The sequence below is a fragment of the Acartia tonsa genome, chromosome 12 (assembly GCF_053477335.1).
Source record: "Acartia tonsa isolate MP-2025a chromosome 12, ASM5347733v1, whole genome shotgun sequence".
Taxonomy (NCBI): Eukaryota; Metazoa; Arthropoda; class Copepoda; order Calanoida; family Acartiidae; genus Acartia; species Acartia tonsa.
In genome coordinates, this window is record NC_137271.1 from 9,677,569 (window position 1) to 9,695,693 (window position 18,125).

The window sequence follows — 18,125 nt, forward strand, 5'->3', positions numbered from 1 at the left end:
GTCTGTCTGTTTGTCTGTCTGTTTGTCTGTCTGTTTGTCTGTCTGTTTGTCTGTCTGTTTGTCTGTCTGTTTGTCTGTCTGTTTGTCTGTCTGTTTGTCTGTCTGTTTGTCTGTCTGTTTGTCTGTCTGTTTGTCTGTCTGTTTGTCTGTCTGTTTGTCTGTTTGTCTGTCTGTTTGTCTGTCTGTTTGTCTGTCTGTTTGTCTGTCTGTTTGTCTGTCTGTATGTCTGTCTGTTTGTCTGTCTGTTTGTCTGTCTGTTTGTCTGTCTGTTTGTCTGTCTGTTTGTCTGTCTGTTTGTCTGTCTGTTTGTCTGTCTGTTTGTCTGTCTGTTTGTCTGTCTGTTTGTCTGTCTGTTTGTCTGTCTGTTTGTCTGTCTGTTTGTCTGTCTGTTTGTCTGTCTGTTTGTCTGTCTGTTTGTCTGTCTGTTTGTCTGTCTGTTTGTCTGTCTGTTTGTCTGTCAGTTTGTCTGTCTGTTTGTCTGTCTGTTTGTCTGTCTGTTTGTCTGTCTGTTTGTCTGTCTGTTTGTCTGTCTGTTTGTCTGTCTGTTTGTCTGTCTGTTTGTCTGTCTGTTTGTCTGTCTGTTTGTCTGTCTGTTTGTCTGTCTGTATGTCTGTCTGTTTGTCTGTCTGTTTGTCTGTCTGTTTATCTGTCTGTTTGTCTGTCTGTTTGTCTGTCTGTTTGTCTGTCTGTTTGTCTGTCTGTTTGTCTGTCTGTTTTGTCTGTCTGTTTGTCTGTCTGTTTGTCTGTCTGTTTGTCTGTCTGTTTGTCTGTCTGTTTGTCTGTCTGTTTGTCTGTCTGTTTGTCTATCTTTATTATTGTGATTTTGTCTATCTGTCTATCATTCCATTTGTATGTTTATCTGTCTGGTTTCTGAAATATATCTAACTATAAATGAATGTATATATTCCTAGAGAGCTCCCATACATGGCCATCAGACTGCCTATTTTATTTCACTTCTCATCCATCTGTGCATTTTAATTATGTTATCAAAATGGATATATTATTACTTGGATTGTCATGTTCTCTAATAAAGTTTAACACGCAGCGGGTTTAAATAACGATTTCTCCTTTCCAACCCCTGAACTCCATCCAATCCCCTCGTATTAGATGCACGAACTGACTAATAAACGTGTTCCATGTTAGCAAGCTAAATTGACGACAATCTTATAATTAGAGTATACCCGCATGTATGCAGGGATCTAAAGGGATAAGACAATGGTCGATAAATTGATTTACATTCCCAGTGATTATACAAAAAAACCAACCCTTCTGTAAAATTAATTAGTGGTTAAAACGTTTGGACACTCAACTTAATGAACCAACCAATCAAAATTCAATAAAGTTCCCCAAAGTTGTTGTACAAACAAATAAGAAAATGTTATTTTAAAACTTTGGGGACTAGTGTAATAAACAGCCCAATGTCCCCTCCTTCAATGACTTTATGTTGATTTACTGCACTTTTAAAAATCCTTTCATTTAGTTAGGGATTGGAAGGTGATGATAAAACTAATTTGCCAGCTTCCAAAGGCCTAATTTCATTGGATATTGTTTTTTACTGAAATATTAATAGCAAGGAGGGAGTGAATACTAATGGGTAAATATTAAAAGTAATAAAGTTTTACTTATACATAATTTATCATCCATTGTCTTATCCCTCTAAACAGCTCTGATAAATAGTAGTAATGGCCAAAGTTTCTTGTTTCACAGAGATTTGAAGATACCAAGAAACAGATATTCATCGAATATAAGTGGTTGATATCAGGGAGAAAGGGAGGGGACAATGGATCAAATATTCAATTTTTAGGAGTCTCAGACTTTGGGTACTGGCTTAAAGGGAATGTGCACGAATACAGCAGATTCTGACTGACTTTGGGTACTTGCGCATCAATGCCCCGCTAACTAGCTGAGCTAGTTTTGAATATGCAGACAGAAAAATCTGTTATTAATGGCTGGTTTTAACAAATATTTTTTCCCAAGAAAATGTCATTTCATGTCTTGAAACTCAACTGTGATATTTGTGTAATAAAAAATCTAAAAACCCTTCGTGTAAATTTGCATATTATTTATACCAATCCCTTTAAAACACTATAGGGAGGGAGGGGATATTTGGCTATAAAAAAAACCGGTACCCAAAAATTTAACTTTGGTTAATTCTACTGAATTTTAATTGGTTAGTCTAAAACTAATTGTGTTAAAAATGTTCAACAAATTATATAAATCTATCAAAGGGAGAATCTTGTTCATTATCCTTGGGGATGTTTATCAATTTAGCATCCATTATCTTATCCCTTAAGATCCCTGATATTACATTACTAATGATAAAGTTTTGCCTAAAAATGCATATATTAGTATATAATATTCACATTCATTAAAAATACATGAAGTTTATACTATTATAATAAGAACCAGTGGCTACGCCCTAGCTTCTAGGGCTCTGTATTCAAGAAAAATAGCTTCAACCCATCCCAAGATTTGAATATTAAAATTAAATAGCATAAAACCATCAAAGGACCTATAAGCTTGCCTAAAATATAGAATCATCGGTTCAGTAGTTCTTATTAGATCTTATGCTTTCTCTAATAGGATAAAGGAATTTGTATACTGGTTTAAAATAAACAAACCAAATAAAAGAATAAAACAATTGGGTAAATGATAATTTTTACACTATTCTATCCCTGTATACCTAAAAATTATACTTTTTCTATTTGCAAAAGTAACAGGATGTACGTAAGTGTTTGTATCGATAATCAATATGTTTCAATAATCTACAATTGAGGAGAAATTATGACCAATTTACAATTAAACTTGTCATAGAGTAGTTTCGCTGCTAAAAAAAAGTTGATTTCTTTCTCGCTAATGTATCTACATATATTATTTTTGGTGTAATACTAATAAAAAAAATCAACGGAAATAGTTATTTCTTGTAAAGTATTATAAACAGCTTTTTATCTGCGTAGATGTAATACGATGCTAGACTGATTTATTCTTATGGATGAGACCCGGTTCTACTCTACCGGATTTTAATCGTTTTCGAATGAATAAGCAGTTAAGCAAAGGTAATTTTAAGAATTTATTGTTAACTAATTACTGAATTTGACAATTTTGAATAGACTATTTGGCTGCGCCCCTATTATCTAGGGGATCTCTTTTCAAAAGAGTAGGGCAGGACAGAAAAATTACAAAAAAAATAATACTAGGACTGAAATCTAAAAAAATAATAACCTAAATCTAACACGTGACTTAAGTAAAACTTCCCTAAAATCAAAATCTTAAACGGTTCAATATTTACCGAAATCTTAAGCAACAGTAGATAAAAACCATACTACTTTGTATTTTAGTATTTTTTATGGTCATCTTAGTAATTGACTTGATAGAACGAAGTATGGAATTACACAGTATCCTTAATCAAAAACATTTAAAGCTATGATTATAAACCATAGGTTTTTATAGACATATAATTCAGAAAGAGAGGAACAATGTTCTGTTTATTACAGTAGTCCCCAAAGTTTTATAATTATGTTTGCCCATTCGTTGGCTTAACAGTTTTGGGACTTTAGTGAATTTTGATTGGTCGAATTATTAAGTTGCGTGTTCACACGTTGTAACCTCTAATTTTAGTCTACTAAAGGAGTATCTTTGTGTAACATCATTGGAGATTTACATCAAATTATCGGCCATTGTCTTATCCCTTTAGATCCCTGAATATAATTACATTTATTTAGACAATGTCTGGTGTCTTAGCAAGTTTATGTGAACATATCTATAATACAAAGTAGCTTGATGTCTGTCCGTCCGTCCCTTAAGATCTCGGTAACCACTGAACCGATCGGATTCTACTCTTCAGGGAATATACTGGTCCTGTGGTGGTTTTAGGCTATTTTCAGGGACACCCCCAATCCCCCCAGAAACAACCCCCCCCCCCCCATTTTATAAAAATAATTTTTACAAATTTTGCGAATTCGCCATTTATTCGAGGCTAGGGGGCGAAGCCACTAGTGAAACATAATGTACTAAATATTGTACTAATGTTTTTAGTTTGTATGCAATCATTACTGCAGAGGAAAGTCTGATTCTTTAGTTTTATTGCTTGTAGAAAATAGTTTTTTTGGTTCTAATTTTAGTGTCTAGTTTTTGTCCTCTTTTTAGATAATTCAAATTAAGTTATTATGTAAAATTAGGAATTAGAAAATAGTTATTTATAGCATACTATTATAGACAGCTTTCCGCGAATACTAAAAGGAGTATTATAAGATAACTAGTTTTGTCTATTAAAACTGGTATTCATTTGGCAATTTTATTTCCAGAAGCCATACTGGGAAAGTTTACTACAAAAAACAGTTAATGAGTAAAGAGAAGAGTAGAGTATGCATATTCATTGAGGGTCGGGACATTGGGCTGTTTATTACACTAGTCCCCAACATTTTTTAATAACTTTTTCTTATTCAAAGGCTTCGCAAGTTTGGGGACTTTAAGTGAATCTTAATTGGTTGGTTCATTGAATGTCCAAACGTTTTAACCACTTTTTGTAATCTTCAGAAGGGGAAATTTTATCGGCCATTGTCTTATCCCTTTAAATTCCGGACGCATATTAAAACTGAGAGATATGAGTGTCCTGTTATGTGTTTGTATATAGAATAAACATAATCAATGGTAAAGACCGAAAATATTCAGGGAAATGTCAATAGAAGAAAAATTAATATTTCCTACATTTTTCAGTTATTTATTGTTTATCTTTTTAGATAAATTTATATTCCATTTTATACCTGAATTGAAATCATATCAACGATACGGTATAATTAGTTTTTTTTTGTCATAAGCTAAAGATCTCTGAAAATGCAATTCATAAATGTTATGGGTTAGTTTCAGGCTATTTTTCTGACCTCCCCGCCCTCCCCTAGAGGCTAGGTGCGATGCAACTAGTATTGACATAAGACAATAAAAGTCAATAATTTGTCAGACAAAACCACTTTAAAAATCCATATTTTATAAATATAACAAGGTGTAAAGATTTTAGTGTTCACAGGATTCCAGCAAACCTATCTGGAATGTAATTATCAACAAAAAGTCAGGATGGGAGGGAACATTGTACTGTCGATTACACTGGTACCCAAAGTTTTGTAATTATCTAATTCGTTTGTTTACCAAATTTGGGTGCTTTTTTAAAAACTAGCGGCTTCGCCCCTAGCCTCTAGGGGCTTTGCCCCAAGAGGTTTGATGAAACAAATTTTTCGTATTTAAGATTTAAAAGAAAAATTTTTAAAAAATAATTGGGGGGTGGGGTTGGGGGGGGGGTAGTAGACCCAACTGTTTTAATTTTAGTTTTAATAGGAATTTTTTTTTGGGGGGGGGTTTTCATTTTTGGGGGGGTTGGGGGTGTCCCACCCCCCAAGAAAATAATTATAAACCTTCCCGGGACCTAAGAGAAGCTACCCTGTAAAGGAGAACCCGTTCGGTTCAGCGGTTAGCGAGACCCTTCGCTACAAACAAACAGACAAACAAACACACAAACAAACAGACAGACAGACATCGTTCTACTTTGTAGTATAGATTATGATTGGTTAGTTAAAAACTAATGATGTCCAAACTTTTAAACCAATATTTAATCTCCAAAACAGCAAACAAAAAATCTGGAATATGGCTTTCTCTTAGAATAGCAAGAATTAGATATGGTATTTAGCTATTTCTTTAAACACACATCATAAAAAACACTAATGTTTTTATGTAAGTAAATGTTTTAGTATGTAATGATTATATATATATGGATGTTTAGATTATTATGTTTCATTATTATTATTATTATTTTAGAAAGAATGGACATTAGGTTTTTACATGAAAAAGGAGAAAATAATAATTAGATATAAATATTTTGAGGGAGGGTATGTTTTGGCTGTTCTTGATATTTTGATGATGAAAACGATCTTGGATCTAAATTATTTATGAATCCATCAGAATATATATTGAATACTCTTTCTACAATTACTCAATGGAAAATCATTTTCTCGGCAATTTTTCCATCTAAATTATATACACATAAATCATACAATAATTTTTTTTCGTTAAAACAAAAGAAAAATTTAAGCTATACACATTTTACATAGGGATGACAACAACCAAAAGTAGTGAAAACAGATAAAAATGTTATGTACAAACGTCAAAGTGAGTTAAATAAAATAGTGAAGAAAGCAAATTTTGAATTGTCAAAAATTCTTTAAAAACAGGGGAAATGCAAAAAAAATAGCTCTCTAGCTCTAAAAGGAGCTCAGATAACGGGAAAGCATTCAACGCATCACCCCCCCCCCCTTCCCTCCTCTCCCCAAACTCATTAAAGTATTAAGGTCTGAAAGAAAGCCCGACTGTTAAGGGTTGATATCTATAAAACAAAGTAGAATGATGTATGTCCGTCTGTCTGTCCATCCGTCCGTCCGTCCCTTAAGATCTCGGTAACCACCGAATCGATCGGATTCTACTCTTCAGAGAATATACCTACTGGTCCTGTGGTGGTTTTAGGCGTTATTCACATTTTTAACTTTGCTCAATAAGATGAAAAGACAGATAGTACTTGTAAGTTATTTGGTAACTTTGCTTTAAAGCCGTATCATAAGACAATTATCAGATAAAAAATTGCTGAGATCCAATGTAAAGTTATATATTTCATGGTAGACTTTTAAAGTCACCCAACCTAACAATCAATAGTTATCGAAATAAAAATAGCTGTAAATAAACATGTCGGTCCCTTAAAATCCCACAAACCGCTTGACTAGTTGACTATATTGAAAATCTTTTAGACGGTATAAAAGAATTTAAACAATTGGTGGATTTTTAGCGGCTGTCGGGCTCAAGTTTAAATTGAAGTATTTACATCATTAAAACTTTGTTTTCCAGTTTTAATTCAGAGATTAATCATAAGTTTGGTAAAATATTTGAAATCAAACAAAGTTTAGTTTAAACCACAGTTAATTGGAATAATCTCCACTAATTTAACATTCAAAACATATTTAAACAAGTAAAGGGTTGTCCATATATAGCAAAAAAATAAATTATATATTTAACTTAAAACAGAAAGAAAAAAAATACAATATACTTTTTAAATCATTTTTTTACCCTAATAAATAAACATAAAGCTAATGCTGAAACAACGAAGATATAGACAGTCGAATCGTCGGACAGACGAACATATATCAATATTAATATCTTTTTTTAAAACGTTTTAGAAAATAACTAATTCTGAAAGTAAAACTAAAAATGTAATCTAGTTGGAAAAATATACAAATCTGATTACACTAACCACTATAAAAAATTAGTACTGAGTCTGAATATTATGCAAGCACATTTGCACAAGGTGAGTTTTGAAATTGAACTGTAAATTACACTGGTACCTAACGGTTAATTAACATATTCTCTTATTGGTTAGCTACAAAACTTTGGGTATTTTCATTTAATTTCATTGGGTTGTACAACCGCATAGTACAAAAACTTTTCTCCAAATAATTTTAATCTACAGGTGAATTAATTTTGTTTATCGTAATTGGGTGCGTCTATGAATTTATCATCCAAGTATCCCTGTATGTTTCAACAATGTTTTTCCCATAAAATTAACCCTTAACGGTCGGGGGGGGGGGCGTTCAACGCCCCCCCCCCCCCCCCCCGACCGATTAAGGTACGGCAAGGGGCCCGACTGTAAAGGGTTAACAGAATTTATGATAACATATTTCCTGAGCTATAAAGTCTTTTTCTCTTTTTATTCACTTTTTAAAATCACTTTAAAGTCACAAATCACTTTTTTTGTGTCTTTCTACATCACTAAGGCATTGTTTTATTAATCACTTTTTAAAAGTTTTAAACTCACTAAAAATTAGTTAAGCCATTTTCATTGTATTCACATTTCTGAAAATATGATAAGGATTTAAAACACGAAATATCTGAGAAATAGAAATATGAAGAAAGAGAGATACAGAGAGGGAGAGACAGAGAGAGAGAGAAAGAGAGAGAGAGAGAGAGAGAGAGAGAGAGAGAGAGAGAGAGAGAGAGAGAGAGAGAGAGAGAGAGAGAGAGAGAGAGTGAACGAATAAAAGTAAGATAAAAGTTGTGATTTTAATTATTTTTAAATCTACCTGACTGTTACAGGAATCACCAACCATCCCAAGTTTGAAATCGATAGGACAATGAAAATAGCTAATTGTGATTTGTTAAAGACCCTAATTATAAAAAAGCTTTGCTTTTAAAAAACGAGTAAATATTCTCTTGTATAACCCTCAAATGAAAGCTATGACAATTAAAACAAATTATATTCAACTAAAATTAACTTGCTGTTGTAAGCAAAAGTATTTCTTGACAGGGGTCTAAAAGGATAAGACAGTGGCCGATAAATTGATGTGCTTCCCCAATGATGATGCTAAAAACTATCTCTTGTATAGATTACAAACGTATGAACAATCAACTTAATGAACCAACAAATTGAAATCCACAAAACGCCTCAAAGTTGTCATGCTAACGACTAAGATAATATTATTATAAAACTTTGGGGACTAGTGTAATAAACAGCCCAATGCCCCTTACATCCATGATTTCTGGAACAATAGTAAGCTTTAGGAAATCAATTTGTCAACTAACAATAATAAAATATGAGTCCAAAATTGGACGTGAATACAAAACTTTATAATTTTGAGTAAAACAGAGCAAAAACAAAACATTTGCATTTTTTACCTAATTATCTAAAAACTTTACATGATTTTGAATATATTATAGGCAAAATAAATCAAAATCTATAGTATTTCATCACATTTTAGATTACTAACAATTTGTTTGCCCTCTTTAAACCTGTATTTTTAGATTCACTATGATCAATGCGGAAAATACAGAAAGTAGAAAACTCTAAAGTTATTCTTTATCTGCAACTAAAATTATTGTTTTTACTTTATCTAAGACTCATAACATAATTAATTCAAAAGTAATTTTATCAATAAAGTATAACAACATAGACAACTATCTGCTAGCAAATTGCTTTCTGTTTTTTTTTAAGTAGCGAATTGGCTGTGTTTATATATCCGACGCTATTGGCTGATAATCCCAATTGAAAGGGTCCCACCCCGTGGTTAGAATTACTTTTAGCCCTTGTTCCCTCTATCTTTTTACTTTAATATCTTACCTTATAGAAATTTTCTTTATTTTCTAATTTATTTCATTTATATTATTTCATGTGTTGTATATACACTAAGTTTTATAATAACTGTAATTTTAAAATGCAAAACACATTATACATATATAAATTTATAATTGTACAAATTGCATTATCGTGCTTTATGTAAAGACAATGCATATCAGTCAAGTTATTTAGTGAGACAATTTGGTACAGATAGACAAATATTAAACCTCATAAAACCAATTTTGATAGTTTGTGTATGTTTGACTTAAATATAACGTTTGATTATGTATTGGTCTTTTTTTTTTCATGTTGCTTGGGACAAAATTTATTCATGATCAAGTCCTAAAAATGTAAGTATGTCCATAAGTATTATTTTGTATCAAGCTGTTTTACAACAAATTTACTTACACTTTTGCTTCGACTCTTATACATTCTGATTATTCAGTTCTGACACTATACAAGTGTTAATGTCCGTTTGTCCAACCGTTCTAATGCTTCGCTTTTATAGATGTTGTCATCCTTGATTAATGAAAAATATATCCCTCTACTCGACCTATCCCCTTAGGTTACTAATGAGGCCTGATTTATAAGGACAAATTTTCATGCTACAATACACCCCTGAAATGACCAATATCGGGCAACAAATTTTTGCACACTCGAATTATGAAAATTTTATGAACATTGATGATAACATCCATGATAAGCATAGCTTAAAAACTATCATACCCCGAAGTGAGGGAGGGGATGTTGGACGGTTTATTACTCTGGTCCCAAAAGTTTTCTTATTCTTAGGCTTTCTGAAACTTTGATTGAATTTGATTGATTGATTTCAAACAGAGATTTCGAAATATCGAGCAGCTTCGCTGATGAAAAGTGGAAAATGTATATATTAAAAAAGTAAAGCCCTTAATTGCTCATTTTCTACCATGTTAATTAGACTTTTAGCGTGGTGTGTGTCCAGATTAGCTAAAAAAATAAATAGCAAAAGCTATTAAAAGATTTTTGTCTATATGGGTTTAACGATCGATGTCAATTCATTGTATTTTGTGCTTGTTTTCCCGTATGTTTAGTATTTAAGAATTTTTTATTAGAACTCTCAACATTTTTCGGCTTAAGGAAAAACATTTACAATTTTTTTGTGTTCAATGGTCTGAAAATAAAATATTGGTGTTTCAACAAACCGTGAGAAAAAATAGGAAAAAGATTACACTAATCCCCAACGTCTTATAAAAATGTTTTCTTATTCATTGGCTATTAACTCTGATGACATTTATTGAATTTTTGGTTCATTAAGTTGAGTGTTCAAACGTTTTAACTACTAATTATGATATCAGGAAGATATTTTGTGTATCATTTGGGATGTACATCAAGTTATCGGCCATTGTCTTATTCCTTTATATCCCTGCTTAAATACAGTTATGTTATTCTAATGTTGATATAATTAGAGCGAACATAAATATCAAGACTATTGTTTGCTATTTTTTATTTTTGATAATATTGAGTGAACGTATATCTAAAGATTGTATAGGCCACCTGAAATGTTTTGTATTTGATAACAAGGATGACAACAACCATAAGTAGCGAAGCTCTAAAAATCCATGGAAGGACAAACAGACAAAATGAATTATAGAGAGGATGTTCAGTTGATTAATGTGCATAATTAGTAAAATTTCTTTCTTATATTATAGATTGTTCATAAAAAAATATAAATGTCTTTTTTTGTATTTTTGCTGAATTTAAAAAGCACTGAACCTTAACCCCCAAACCCCTTATTTAAAAAATGAAAATATGGATGGGTAGTCATAGTGTGCCCTATGTTAGGTTAGGGTTACATTGGGTACAACTACAGAGTAGCCAATGCAAGGTAAGTTTCCCCCCTATTTTTCCTTCTATTTTAAAAATAAGTGGGGGGCACTAAGCACTTTAAGTGAAAGCACCAAAAAAAATAGTAAAATACATAAATCACAATCAAGCTTAGCATAATAGTTCTCATTAAGTTATAAATGTATTTTATTATTTCCGTTTCAAACAGCTGAAAGTAAGGAAAATAATTATTTATCCCAAAAATTTGTGTACCTTTTCATTACTAACCATACAAGGCTTACCAGTTACTTTCTTAACCTAATTTAACCTGAATTGGATTCTAAAAAAAATAATTAGGGTCGCTGCTCGCTGGTGGGGCAAAAAATCCAGCAAAATCGAATAAAAATCTACAAAAGTTAAATAAAATCATAAAAGAGTTATTAACATAAGATTTTGTCTAATTTTTGTGATTTTGGAGGATTTTTTACAAAAACAATTTGCCTCAACAGGGAGCAGCTACCCTATTTTTTAAAAAGAATCCAAGGTTAGGTTAGGTTAAGAAAGTAACTGGCAAGCCTAGTATGGTTAGTAATGTAATAGTACACACATTTTTGGGATAAATATTCACAAACAAATGAAAACAATGCTCTTATTTTTAATTTATTTTAGAATAAGGGATGCGAGTTGTTCTCTACAAGGCACTTTAAAAAAAACGCTCAATATTTAATAAATAAATTTTTGTCTGCAAATATTTTACCTAACCTTAGTATATTTGCTTATACACAGACATATACATATTGTATCATGGATAAAACAATGTCCCAATAAATTGATTTTCAGCCCCAATGATGATACACAAAGTTACCATTACTTAGTAGTTAAAGATTTTGAACACTTAACCTAATGAAGCCATCAATCAAAATTCAATTAAAGTCCCCAAAGTGGTTAAGCCAACAAATTATAAGCCATTATAGAACTTTAGGGACTAGTGTAATAAACAGCTAAATGTCCCCTCCCTCCTTGAATTGCATATAAGTTTATGCTTATAATGTTTTCTATGTTTAGCTTTTCCAATAAGATAGTTAATTATATACTTGAGTAAAACAATTAGTCCACATAACAATTAGTTTTCTAGGCCAGGTATTATTTGACAGTTTCCTTACACTCTAAAATATATTCGTGGATCATTTTTAGCAATTGTTAAAAACAATATTTTTGTTTGATTTGCTATATCTTTCCTTAACGACCTTTAGGAGCACTTGGTGGATGGGGGGAGTAGACCCTTTTAAGTATTAAAGATAAAAAAATTTTGGGGTAGGGTTTTTTTTCAGGTGGAATTTCTTGTAGGAGGTTTGTTGTACATACCCAAAAAAAAGTAATAAACTTTCCTTGCACCTGGAAAAAATGTCTAAAATATTTTTTCAACTGTATGATGAAAATATATATTTGACTTATTTGACAGTAACATTCATTACTTTTCCCTTAGATATAATACAAAATTTTAGAAAAATTATCAGTTTCAAAACAATAAAAATCTATTTTTAGTTTAATTCTAAAAGTAGTGACAAAGGAAGGGATATTGGACTGTTTATTACACTGGTACCTAACGTTTAAAAACTTCGTTATCTTATTTGTTGGCTAAAAAACTTTGGGTACTAGTATTAAATTTTGATGGATTAGTTATAAAATAAAGTGTCCAAATTGTTCCACCAATACTTTAATGTATACAAGAGGTAATTTTGATTAGGTTCATTAGTAATGCATTTATCTTTATAATAAAGAAACAGGATGTCTGTTTGTTTGTCCGTCTGTCTGTCCGTCTGAAGCTTAAGATCTCAGCAACCACTGAATCGATTGGATTCTACTCTTCAGGGTATATACTTATTGGTCCTGTGGTGGTTTTAAGCTATTTTCTTGGGGAGTGAGACACCCCCAACCCCCAAAAAACAAAAAAATCCTCCAATCCCTTTTTTTAGGTAGGCTGTAGGGCTAGGCGTCAGCCTGTAGCAGTGCCTATTTTTTTAACAAATCTGCACTAGGCATCAGCCTGTAGCAGAGCCTATTTTTTTAAAAACAAATTTTAGGAGGGTTGGAGGGTTGACTTTCCCTTACCTCATAGGGCGAAGCCCCTAGAGTCTAGGGGCGAAGCCGCTAGTTTAATAATAATCTAACATACCTTTAATGTTTATTACCACTGGAAAAGTTGTAACAAAACTTTTTAGTAAATATCATTGTTAGATATTATCTAGACAGATACAAGATTGATATCATAATAGTTTTTAGTAATCAGTTATTTTTTCAAAGATAACATGTTTTTCTTTTTAATTATTCTTATATAAAAGTAACAGGATATCTGTCTGTCTTTTTGTATCAAGAGATCTCGCTAACCACTAAACCGATACGGATTTATTTTACAGTGTTTTTTTTTCATAGGCCCTGGGAAGGTTTATAGCTATTTTGGGGAAGGATACCACCACCTCTCCAAGAAAAAAAGACAAAATTATTAAAAAACATTTCTAAAGTCCTTTAGGCAAGGACGTCCAAGGGGGAGGGGGGGTGGTAAACAAAATTTACACCTGCCAACAGATTTCAGAGGGGTAATTACTTCCCCAAGCTAATTTTACCTCTGGGGTAAAAATTTTATTTCATCAATCATTAAATTTAAAGTCATTACCTTAAAAGAATAAAATGTTCCAAATTGTATTTTCCAGTATGGCTCCGAAACCGATTAATATCCACTGGGTTAGAACCGGTTTTCAGCAATAATTACAAATCACTTATAGCATCGTATTACAGACAATTTTCCACGAATAATAACATAAAAATCATAAAATTATTATCAGTTTTGTCAATCATTAATTTTCATTTTAATATTTGCAGAAATCTGTCTATAATACGATTCGAAAAATAACTATTATTGTAAGCTAAGGTCAGGTCATGTCTGACAATAAGGAAAAGTATAACAAGTAAACAGTACATAGCATGAATATTAAGATATATAAGTTTTCCGGAATTTTAATGTTAGGGGGAGATTTGAAATCTGCATCAAATTTTAAGGATTCTTTTTATAAAATTCGTTTTTTGTATAATTCTTTATCTAAAAGCGGATATGCATTTTAAGTTGATTAATTTTGACCAATAGGATAGGTGGATTTTAAACTACCTGCGTTCTAATTGGTTGAATGATATACGCCATCCAATCAGAGCGCATATTTTTAAAATCCACCAATCACAGATGCAAAAATTAATTAACTTAAATTGCATTTCCGCTTTTAGATAAAGAATTATAGAAAAAACGAATTTTATAAAAAATCCTCAAAATTTGATGCAGATTTCAAATCTCCCCCTAACTTTAAAATTCCGGAAAACTTATATATCTTAATGAATATGTTAAACAATACATAAAAACAAGTGTTAATAAAATTAATATAGTGTTATGATCGGATATATACAGTAAGCCATAAAAATAAGTTGAGTAATTTTACCACATAGTGTTGTAAACGTTTAGGTACAGACAGAGTAAGTTATAGAGTTGTTCATCTTGTAACAAATAAAAAAGGGTAATTTATTAACAGCATGCATGTATTTTGTAAGCCTAATCAATATTACACACAAGGAAAAACAGGGATACAACCATGAGAGATAAATTAATCTTTCCCGAAATTCTATGTTCACGTTTGCCGGGGGTAGATTCTTAATAATGGAAAAGGAAAATCAATCAAACCGTTATTGTCCCCCCCCCCCCCTTCCAACCCCTCCTATTTTGTTTACTATTTTCTCTATAAGATAAAAGCGATGATTGAAAGATTATTTAATTAGCTATTTATTAACAATTTGTTCCAGGAATCGCCATATCAAAAGCAATCAATTGGATACATTATTAATTGATGGATAAAAACGACGATCCTTAAATGGCGCTATGTCCTTACAGACTTACAATTTAAATAAAAATGTTTTTCTTATTCACGATTTTACCATATTGTTTAAGAAATCCTCAGATAATGTATAACATGGATGAAAAGAATCAATTAGAGCCATCCAAAACAAACAGACAGACAATTCCACAATTAAAGCAAAAAAATCTAATTCACTTAGGCTGGTGTTCTATTTTTGACATAAAAAAGGATGAAATCATCCATAAAAGCAAAGCTAAACAAATCAGGTGGTCAGACAAACGAACATTAACAAATATAGAGTATCAATGAATTTAACAATATATTTACTACACTCTATGAAAATTCCGCATGTATCAATCAAAATTACTTAAATACAGGATACTTACACTTTATTTCTATTTTTTTGAGAATGAGATACATTACTTATTACGTTATGCCTAATCGTCCTAACAATCAATATTCTAAAACTCAAGTGACTAGGATTGTTATACTGTATAACAAAGTGAAATAAAAAAACTAGAAAAAAAGTTCATAATCAACATACTTTTTGGTAATGATTATAAAAGTTTTGAAATTGATTCGACAATTCTAAGAGGCCTAAATTGCCGCTAAATTAACAGGCGGAACGATCTTAAGTGAAGAAAAGCTTCGCTTTTAATAATAGAAATTAGGTTGCTTGATTACAATTACTGAACTCTATATCTGCTTGCATCTTACATAATCAATATAGGAATGTATAAATTAGCAGGGAACTATAGAGATAAGACAATGGCCGATATTATCGTATATCCTCAATGATGATACACAAAATTTCCACTTTTGTACATTTAAATTAGTGGTTGAAACGTTTGAACACTCAACTTAGTGAATCGATCAATCAATCAAAATTCAAAGTCCCCAAAATTGTTAAGCCAATTAATAAGAAAACATTATTTCAAAACTTTGGGGACTATTGTGATAAACAGCCCTCTCTCTCTGATAAATTAGCTTTGCTTATGGATAGCAAGTCTAACGACATCCATAGGTAGTAAAGCACATGAAAAAGGATAAAATAAGACGAGCAGACAAAGTAATATATACAGTAGAAGGTCAGGAATGCCTAAGATAATCTCAGCAGATATAGGACAGCTTTACAATGTGTGTTGGAATGATTTTTCTTGTATTCCCTGGCAAGTTCGAACCCATTAATTCCCTTTTCCTTACACCAGAGAATGAGTGTGTTACGCGGCATTCCTAACTATCTCCGCGCTTCGCTTGTAAACAAACAAAGGCGCGCACATTTTTCCTTGTTGATTCCCATGTGAAGAGCTACGTGAATAAAAATAATGTATTGGATGGATATACATGCGCTCTAATCCGTGGAAGATCTCAAATAAGCCTTCCTGCTTAGTTTGACATCATAATGTGGTAAGAATTTATCTTAATTCTTAATAATAAGTGTAGTATGGTATATTTTTACGAAGAAATTTAGAACATTAATTTTTCAACAAATAGACCATTTAACTGCTAACTTTTGACATACGAATATTTTCCTTAATTTTATTGATCATTTGAATCTAAAATTATCAATTTCTGATGCTATTTAATATGTTTCGTGCCAATTTAAAGTTTTTTAGAAATTTTATATTTTTAATTAAATTGAAATCACGCAACCTCGATATACAAAAATAATAAACCATTAATGCTATGTAATTAATCTTTATATTTTTGTTTTAGATTCACCGTTTTCATGGTAATAAATACACATTTGTAAACATTCACATGTTGGTCATTCGGAGGGCTTGGAGATTAAGATTTCGTGTACGGCAAGGCATGCGTACCGAAACAATGAAAACGAGACAGAACAGATGCGGCTAAGAAAATATCTGTGAAGTTTTGTGAATGTGTTGGTTGTGATACCTTACCACACACTATTATAATCGTAATCAGTACAGTTAATTATTGTGACAATCATGGGTCCTAAAAAGAATAAAGGCGCTCAACTGGGACTACGGCTGCGCCCAGCCGTCGAGGCCCTAACCAGTGAACTAGATAAAGTGATGAAGTTGGTCAGTGAATCTTCAGAGCTTGATGTTAGACATTTCACTAAGGAGTCAATCCTTGTCCATGACAAGTTCGAGACATTCGATAGCATTATGGTCGGTTTTAGCAAGCTTGGTGTGAGAATCCAAGAGCTTGAGGAGTTTAGTGACATTTATTCTAATATAATTACTGTGCAAAAAGATTATAACGCTCTGAAAGATGCTCTAGATGCTATGGAGGAGCTTAGTGACATTCAAAGTGTTGTTGATTTAGTTGGTGATAATTTGCCTGACCATAAGGCTGAACTATATGATCGTTGCTTAAAGATTGTGAAGGTTATTAAAGGGTCATACTTTCCCTTACCAGAACCAATTATAAACACTTTGTCTGCTTTGATGAAACGGCTGGCCGAGGTTAAGCTTGAACCTGTGAAGCCGCCTACAACGACGGCGGGTGCTTCGACAGCATCGCCATTTGTGTCGCCGTTTGGCACACCACAGTTCGGCACCGGTTCTATGTTCACGCCAGGATATATGAATCGTGTCGACGAACGTCTTCTTCCAAGCTTTGACGGCTCAGAGTCAGCCTACGTAAGTTTCAAGGACAATTTTAAAAAGCTTACCGTAGGACAGGACCCGTCATATTTACAGTTATTGTTGAGCAGTGAAAAGGTCTGCAAAAATAAAGAGTTAAGACTTCAGTTAATTCAGATTCAATCACATGAATCTCAATGGGCTTACCTCGACGCACGTTTTAAGTCCAAAACACGTCAGATGCTCTGCCTTTTCAACCAATGGGAGAAGAAGCCTAAACCGTCGGACTCCAACCAGATTGTGACAGTCTTAGCAGAGTTTGGTGGTGCAGTTAGCCAGCTCGAGCAGCTGACTAAAGATGATGATGATGAGGAAGTCACCACAAGCCAGTGGTTGACCATTATTCTTTTGGAAATGTTATCCAAAAAGTTGCCACGTGATTTCCAGGACAAGCTCAACCTGGCGTTGGGCTCGATGGATACCCCAAATATTCCTAAGCTGTTGAAGATTATAGAGGAACAGCGTGGCGCCATTTTGATGAGGTGTTCAATCGATGTAGACACCCCCTCCAAGAAGAAAGGTAATCCTGCGGCCGCAGCTACAGCCGTTGGTAAACCTGGGTCTCCAGCTAAGACCAAGAAGAAACAGCCTTGCCCGTCGGAAGGTTGTAACTCTGATCACCTGTTGTTTAAGTGCTCCAAGTTTAGGGATATGTCTGTTCCTGAACGC

The 18,125-nt window shown here is 32.6% G+C and overlaps 1 protein-coding gene across 1 annotated transcript in view; it reads left to right on the forward strand.

The window, feature by feature from the left end:
* LOC145334174 (all trans-polyprenyl-diphosphate synthase PDSS1-like) overlaps positions 1 to 18,125 on the forward strand; it is a 320,870-nt gene that overhangs the window by 31,768 nt on the left and 270,977 nt on the right. The window lies entirely within an intron of this gene.